Below are 8,977 nucleotides of genomic sequence, written 5' to 3' on the forward strand. Positions count from 1 at the left end.
TAAAATGTAGACAGCACAAGCCATCTGTATCTTCCTTCTGTGAAACCATAGGAGAGAGAGTGCTCTGAGAAAATGAAACCTTAACTCATTGTTATTTCCAGGTCTCAATATACATACTGGAGCTGAGTAATAGATGCAGTTGAAAGGTGTGAATATCATGTCCTGTTGATCACTCCAAGTAGCTGACAGTAGTGAAAAATTGAGAATAATTCATAAAACAGGATGAGCAGTTAGTATAGTGACACATGCTAGAGAGGTACCCACATGGATGACTATGATTTACAATGTGGTCAAAAGGAGGTTAGGCAGAGAAGTCACATTATGTATTTTTTACCAAGTATGTCCCTGGGATGAAAGAATTAAAATATTTTTTTTAAATGAAATTCAGTGTTCACCAGTTTTGCTGGTTCTTTCTCTTTTACCATTTGCCTTCCATTCGGCTTGGGCAAGGAAATTCTTCTGCTTTGTTTAATTCTCTTCACTTCCTGTGGTCACATTTCATTTTCTGGATCTCAAACCCTAGAACAGACTGTTATGCTGGAGTTTCCATCATGACAGGGAAATGTGTTTTAATTCAACAAGAAAACTATTTTCACTGAAATTAAAAAAGAAAAATCACATGAAGAAACCATGAAAACATTTTTGTGCATATTAATTTGGTTAGAGTCTCCCAAGTCTTCCTGCACCTTTATAAGAAATTTGAGATTTTAGCTTCAAATTTTTGAAAGACACTCTGCAAAGCAGAGAAAGCAGACTTACCAAAGCCCCCAGATTGTCATGGACTATGCCCCCCATTCTCCCATGATTTTCCAGGGATGTTGGGCATCTGCATTCCACAGCAGGGTGAAATCCCAGGGGAAGATGTTGCGGGGTACTGAAAGCAAATGAACAAAACTGCAAACTCAGTATATGAATGAGATCATTCTTTTGGTCGCTCTTATTACTTGAAGCTTCACACCCCCAGCACCCATTGTTCCAGTCTGGGGCAGTCCTGGCAGGGTGGCTGTAATGGAACCTCGCTGATAGGGACTGGAAGGCAGGTCTGACAAAGCCCTAGAAGTGATGCAGACAGTCAGGCGCTCTGTGTGGAAAAATCTTGTGTTCTGTGCAGAAGCCATCAGGTTATCTATTTCTATGATGCAAGCTGGGCAAACTATTTCCTCCTGCCTGCTAGTGGGATGATAAGGGTGAGCTTAAGTGGGGATGTATTAGTGGTGTTTTCCTCTCTTTTTATCTACCTGTGGTTGGCTTTCCCACAGGAAGACTTAAATTCATAGATGATAGATAACATCAAATGGCTCTTAAGTAGATTAAAAGATTCTTCCACGTAGCACAGCTTAAAAACAATGTGATGGAATGATTGTCAGGAGGTTCTCCTCTGCACTATAGGGGTAATGAAGAAGTTAAACTTTGAGGAAGGGTTTGTATGGCTACCAAGTGCAATATGACCAGATGAAGGCCCCTCTCCAGCTACTTCCCATAATTGAGATTCCATTTCAGCATGTAGCTGTGGATATTCTGAGTCCTTTCCCCAAGAAGACACCCAGAGGAAAGCTGTACATACTGACTTGCTTGGTTGCAAGGCCAGGGCTGGCACCACCTCTGGCCGCAAGTTTCCTAAAGATGTGTTCAGCTATTGAAGATCCATCCTCCCAGAAGAAATGTAACATTTTCATGGACTCTCATTGGGCTGGTGTCAACTGTGGCCACAAGGCTAGGTCCGGAATTGATGGTGGACGCAAGGCTAGGGCCTGTGCCGACTGTGGCTGCAAGTTTCCTAAAGACGTGTTCAGCTATTGAGAATCTAATCCTTCCAGAAAAAATGTAACATTTTCATGGACTCTCAGTGTGCCAGTGCCAGCTCTGGACACCAGGCCAGGGTCGCTGCCAATTCAGGCTGACAGTTTCATAAAGATGTGTTCAGCTATTGAGGGTATAATCCTCCCAGAAGAAATGTAACATTTTCATGGTGTGATGTTGTGTACCTCCACCACTCAGGCAGTGCAGCTTCCCCTCCCACTCTTAGAGCCAGGAAGCATCACTTTATATTGCACATGCTACATTGTACATGTACTTTATACATAAGATCATATTTCCTTTTGGGAAGATGTAACCACCTTATGTAAAATTGAGTAAAATGCTTAAAACAGTTCAAGCTCATTATGTGAAGAAAATATACACACTGAAAATGTGTTGTGGTTACTGAAGTATTTCCCAGGACTATCTCCTTCAGTCCTGCATCTCAGGATATAAGATACTCTAGACCGGCTATAAGCTGTACAAAGGGAGACTGTAGTGGTCTAAGACATACTTGCTTTTCTTGGGCAAGACCTCATAAGATCAGATGACATGCCCTTCAATTTTGCTCACTTTTGCTGTGTAAAAGAATGAAAGCCAGCACTTCCTAGAGTAGAAAATCTCCCAAAAATTTTAGAAACTAATCAACCACTATAAGTCACACATGTTGCCCTACCCTCTGTTTATATACAAAACCAGAATACAAGCAGAATAGCTGTACTGTGCTGAAAGCAGGGTGTGTGCTGGGAAGTCTCTATGCCCCTTGGACTCTGTCGTGCCTTTCTTTGCAAAAGAATGGAGAGCTGCGGGTGTAGCCACTAGACAGGTCTATGCTGCAGAAGGTGACAACCAATATATGAGGTGTATAGGAACCTCATTTGTTTCTACCACGAGAGCACGAGTGCAGCTATTCCATGCCAACCCACCAGGCTAAGGGGAAAAATAGTCCACCCACAGCCAGATTTTTGAGCTTTGATGAGAGGTGGCCCCATTTGGCCCTACGTGTTCTGTGTTTCTTGCCTCATTTTCTTGCTAAGGATATTTGCATACCATAATCTTCCCTTTTCTGTGACCTCATAACTTCCACAGCAAGTTGTTTCTAATGTCATAAGCAGTGATGTTATGTGGTAGATAAGCAGCAGTAGATGAACTTAAGATGTACAATGTATAGTATGTCCTCAAGCTTAAGAGGAAAAAAGCCCGAGTATTGATCTGTTCTTAATCCTTATCTACAACCTTCTACCAGATTTTTCAAATTTATTTGAATGCATTGGATTAGAATGAACAATCCTGGATCCTTAGATAATTAGGGTAGTTTAATGACTAATAGCAATGGAAACCAAGTGTTCCACCTAACAAAAAGCAATAATTTGGGAGTTCTCAGGACTAGGCAGATACAGGGCTAGAATAAGGTGTAGTGATCCTTCCCCCAAGTACAGGGTATCTATCTAGTGCTCAAGATAATGTTAAAAGGTGCAGTCCAGGTACCCCACACTACTACATTGCCCAAGGAAATGTGGTTCACCAACAAGGAAGTTAAGCTATGCACCAGCTAGTGCATTCCAAGTTGCTAATACATAGTTGCCATCTTCTGCACAGAAGCACAATGTACGTGTATGGCCATGAACAAAATGATGCTTGTTTGACTAATGGCAAAATTGCCGATTCCATATCCATGCCATCTTATTTTATCCTTTTGTCTGACCACTTTTCCTTGCCAAATTGTAAAGCAACGATCAAGCAGGGTGTATGCTAGCTGTTCTGAATAACCAAGGTAAATCGGTTTGATGTCAAAATTGTAAAAACTGATATGGAGTGAGGTTAACCCAGTTATGATCCCATACTTCATTGCATTCGATAACATGCCACTTAGAATTGAAAATGGTGGTTGTAGTGAGTCGGTGTGGCTCCCCTCCTGCCCGGCAGAGGGAGCTGCCCTGCCAACACCTCAGTGGGCGGAACTTCCGCCCCCAGTCCCCGCCCCCCGGAAGTCAAGGGGCGGGGCAGGAAGTAGAAAAGGAGCGCGCCCAAGCTCAGTCAGGGCCCAGCCACCGCCGGGAGCAGACGTGCCGGCGGGAGCTCCTTACCGGGAACCCTCCCCGGCCCGAGGCGGCTGCCCGGCCTGGCCGGAGCTGCCTCGCGCCCACTACGACGAGGAGCCCTCGGAGCCTTCCCGGACCCGGTACTTGGAGAAGCCCCCACGATTGCCGAGGGGGCGCTACGACGAGGAGACCTCTGAGCTGCCTCGCGCCCACTACGACGAGGAGCCCCCCAGGCCCTGCTGTTACCCGGAGGAACCGCCCGAGCAGGCCTGGCCCGACTTCCCGGAGGAGCTGCCGGACCTGCCGCCAAGCCCTCCACCGGAGCCGATGCAGACGGACTGGCCTGAACCCAGTGCGACCGACGAGGCAGGCCCTGAGTGGGGAATGGAATGGAGCCCGGGGGTAGCCGACCCCTGTCCGGCTGAGGGCACCGACGTGCCCAGGTCAGTGTGTTGCGGCCAGGATCCCCACTGACTGCAGCGGATCCACGCCGCTGCTAGGGCCCCGGGCTGGGACACAGTGGAGTGGGTGGGCCTGTGTCCCCCCTGCCACCCCACCCACGGGTGGCAGTCTCCCCCCTCACACCTGCACCCCAACCAAACGTCTGGACTTACCGACGGTTTGCTCAGCTCCTGACTGAGGACCTGAGCCCCGTGTTCGCTGTTTGCCCAGCCCCTGCTCCAGAGGGCCTGGGCCTATTTGTACTGTTGTTCGCCCAGCCCCTGCTCCAGAGGGCCTGGGCCTATTTGTACTGCTGCCTGCCCAGCCCCTGCTCCTGAGGGCCTGGGCCTATTTGTACTGCTGCCTGCCCAGCCCCTGCTCCAGAGGGCCTGGGCCTATTTGTACTGCTGCCTGCCCAGCCCCTGCTCCAGAGGGCCTGGGCCTATTTGTACTGCTGCCTGCCCAGCCCCTGCTCCAGAGGGCCTGGGCCTATTTGTACTGCTGCCTGCCCAGCCCCTGCTCCAGAGGGCCTGGGCCTATTTGTACTGCTGCCTGCCCAGCCCCTGCTCCAGAGGGCCTGGGCCTATTTGTACTGCTGCCTGCCCAGCCCCTGCTCCAGAGGGCCTGGGCCTATTTGTACTGCTGTCTGCCCAGCCCCTGCTCCAGAGGGCCTGGGCCTGTTTGTACTGCTGTCTGCCCAGCCCCTGCTCCAGAGGGCCTGGGCCTGTTTGTACTGCTGTCTGCCCAGCCCCTGCTCCAGAGGGCCGGGGCCTGTTTGTACTGCTATTTGCCCAGCCCCTGCACCAGAGGGCCTGGCAGTCTAACGTTGTTCCCTGTCACTCCTAAAGACTAGCAGGAGAACAGAAGTGAGTCGGTGTGGCTCCCCTCCTGCCCGCTGGAGGGTCGAGCCCCGACCGACCGATTACAGTGGTATATTTCACTATAATACAAACAAGTAGCATCTTGGTTTTTCTGTATTTCCCAAACTTGGATGACCTGCTGAGGGGGAAAATTGCTCTAATGAAAACACTAGAGGTTAGCACAGGGGCGGGCAAACTTTTTGCCCTGAGGACTGCATCAGGTTTCATAAATTGTATGGAGGGCCAATTAGGGGAGGGGGTTGTGGCCCGGCCCCCACCTCCTATCTGCCCCCCCCGGGGACTCCTGCCCCATCCAGCCCTCGCTGTTCCCTGATGGCCCCTCTGGGACCCCTGCTTCATCCACACACACACACCCCGCTCCCTGTCCCCTGACTGCCCCTGGAAGCCCTTCCCCTGACTGCCCCCTGCCACCCCATCCAACCCCCTCTCCTTCCTGACTGCCCCCGGGACCTCTGCCCCCATTCAACCCCCATTTCCCCCCTGACCACCATCCACACCCCCACCCCCTGACCACCACCCCGAACTCCCCTGCCCTCTATCCAACCTCCCCTGCTCCCTGACCCCTTACCACACTGCCTGGAGCACCGGTGGCTGGTGGCACTGCAGCCAGTGATTTCCCTACACCCCCCCCTGAATTTTCCCAACACCCCCCCAAGTTTTGTGAGCTAGTTACATACCAATTTAGTGACTGTTTGGAAATCTGAATTTAAACTGAAACATTAATACACACTTTAAAAGCTTATACAGTGTATGGTAAAATATGTCAAGTATCAGAGGGGTAGCCGTGTTAATCTGGATCTGTAAAAGCAGCAAAGAATCCTGTGGCACCTTATAGACTAACAGACGTTTTGCAGCATGAGCTTTCGTGGGTGAATACTCACTTTTTCGGATGAAAGTAGTGGAAATTTCCAGGGGCAGGTATATATAAGCAAGCAAGAAGCAAGCTAGAGATAACGAGGTTAGTTCAATCAGGGAGGATGAGGCCCTGTTCTAGCAGTAGAGGTGTGAAAACCAAGGGAGGAGAAACTGGTTCTGTAGTTGGCAAGCCATTCACAGCCTCATCCTCCCTGATTGAACTAACCTCATTATCTCTAGCTTGCTTCTTGCTTGCATATATATACCTGCCCCTGGAAATTTCCACTACTTGCATCCGAAGAAGTGGGTATTCACCCACGAAAGCTCATGCTGCAAAACGTCTGTTAGTCTATAAGGTGCCACAGGATTCTTTGCTGATAAAATATGTGTATCTGAAAAAGTATAATATATTTGAAAAGTATGAACATAGACTAGCTTCCTTGCTTCCTTATACAGCTGTTTTTTATGATATCAGTGCATTCATTTAGTTGATGTTGGCCAACCTAATAATTTCAAATGATGATTTGTAAGCAAAGTCTAAATGAGTTCTCCCTGACAGCTAGTGATGAGCTGGGGGCTAAGGCTTCAGGGCCAGATTATATTTACATTCACACCTAATCTACCTAGGGATCCAGCAAACAGAGCTGTGTTGTCCAAGTGATAGATTTTGGCTGGGGTTGGGTTACAAACCACTTGACTGTGGGGGAAGAGGGGATGAAATGTTGTTGTTATTGTATGAGTAAAGGGCAGTAGAACTGTACTTAGCCTGTGATGATCTGAAGGCATCAAGAGAGAGGGTGGGGACCTGTCCCTCTCCACTGTTTAAAGACAGAGCTGATTAGGCTCCATGGATAGTCTTTTGTTCTGTTAAGTGACCACTGCAGCTGAAATCACTGACAATCAGGTCTAAGTGCTTAGTCCTGTTGTGGGGACAGTGTTCCTGTGGGTACAGTGTTTTTGTGTAAGAGACAGCCCAGACTGCACTAGCAGCGAGGTTCCCGCACTGAGAGCTCAGCTGAAATCACTGAGAGCTGGTGGAACCTCAAGAGACCAACTCGCAGAGGTCACAGTGGTAGGTGACAGCAGAAGGTGACTGTGCAGGGCCATTGGCAACAGAGTGGTAAAGTGAACCATGGGACAATGAACAGCCATGGCCAGAGCGAACTGTGCCTTTTTGTCCCCCACCTGGGAGGTGTACTCACGTGAAAGCACCTCTGAACTCTGAGTCTCCACTGACCAAGGACAACACCGGTGAGTGGAGTGCGGTGGAGGGAAAAGTGAGGGGCATGTTAAATAAACATTTGTTTGTTGGACTATATTTTAGTCACTTTGCTCCAGAATGCTAGATTTGTGACTGGGAATGGAAACTTATATAAATATGTTTCCCAGTAGGCCAAGATTTTTAAAATGCAGTATTTGCCAAGGTTGTTATCTCACATTGTTGCTATCTTGGGAGGTCATTATGTTGGGGAGTTTCTGTACTAAACATTTTTATTATAATTAATTTTTACATAAGAATGGTCATACTGGGTCAGACCCATGGTCCATATAGCCCAGTACCCTGTCTTACAACAGTGGCCAAGGCCAGGTGCTTCAGAGGGAATGAACAGAACAGGGAATCATCAAGTGATCCATCCCCTGTTGCCCATTCCCAGCTTCTGGCAAACAGGCTAGGGACACTCAGAGCATGGCGTTGCATCCCTCTCATCCTGGCTAATAGCCACAGATGGACCTGTTCTCCAGGACTTTATCTAGTTCTTTTTAAAATCCTTTTATAGTTTTGGTCTTCACAGCATCCCCTGGCAAAGAGTTCCCTGGGTTGACTTTATATTGTGTGAAGAAATACTTCCTTTTGTTTTTTTAAAATCTGCTGCCTATTAATTTCATTGGGTGACTGCTAGTTCTTGTGTTATGTGAAGGATTAAATAAAATTTCCTTATTCACTTTCTTCACACCAGTCAAGATTTTGTCGACCTCTATCATATCCCCATTAGTCATCTCTTTTCTAAGCTGAAAATTCCCAGTCACTTTAATCCCTCCTCCTGTTTCATACCCCTCATCATTTTAGTTGCCCATCTCTGTACCTTTTCCAATTCCAATATATATTTTTTAGGATGTGTGACCAGATCTACACACACTATTCAAGGTGTGCACGTACCATGGATTTATATAGAGGCAATATGATATTTTCTGTCTTATTATCTATCCCTTTCTTAATGATTCCCAACATTGTTTGCTTTTGTGACTGTTGCTGCACATGGAGTGGATGTTTTCAGAGATCTATCCACAATGACTCCAAGATCTCTTCCTTGAGTGTTAACAGCTAATTCAGATGCCATCATTTTGTATGTATAGTTGAGATTGCTTTCCAATGTGCATTACTTTGCATTTATCAACATTGACTTTAATTTGTCATTTTGTTGCCCAGTCACCCAGTTTTGTGAGATCCCTTCGTAGATCTTTGCAGTCTGCCTGGGACTTAACTATCTTGAGCAATTTTGTATCATCTGCAAATTTTGCCACCTCACTGTTTACCCATTTTTCCAGATGAATATGTTGAATAGGACTGGTCCCAGTACTGACCCCTCAAGAATACCACTATTTATCTCTCTCCATTCTGAAAACTGATAATTTATTCCTACCCTTTGTTTCCCATCTTTTAACCAGTTACTGATCCATGAGAGGATCTTCCCTCTTACCCCATGATGGCTTACTTTTCAAAAGTCAATTTAAATTAAATACATTTTTTTTAATTTTTTTTTTTTTAGAAATCTAGATCTGTTATGTGTTTTGGTGTAACTTGCATTTTCCTTAGGTTAAATTTGGATTATCCTAACAAAACCTTTACTTTCTTCACATCAGTCAAGATTTTATAGACCTTTAGCATATCCCCCCTTAGTCGTCTCTTTTCTAAGCTGAAAATTCCCAGTCATTTTAATTTCTTCTCCTGTTTCATGCCCC

The sequence above is a fragment of the Mauremys mutica genome, chromosome 5 (assembly GCF_020497125.1).
Source record: "Mauremys mutica isolate MM-2020 ecotype Southern chromosome 5, ASM2049712v1, whole genome shotgun sequence".
Taxonomy (NCBI): Eukaryota; Metazoa; Chordata; order Testudines; family Geoemydidae; genus Mauremys; species Mauremys mutica.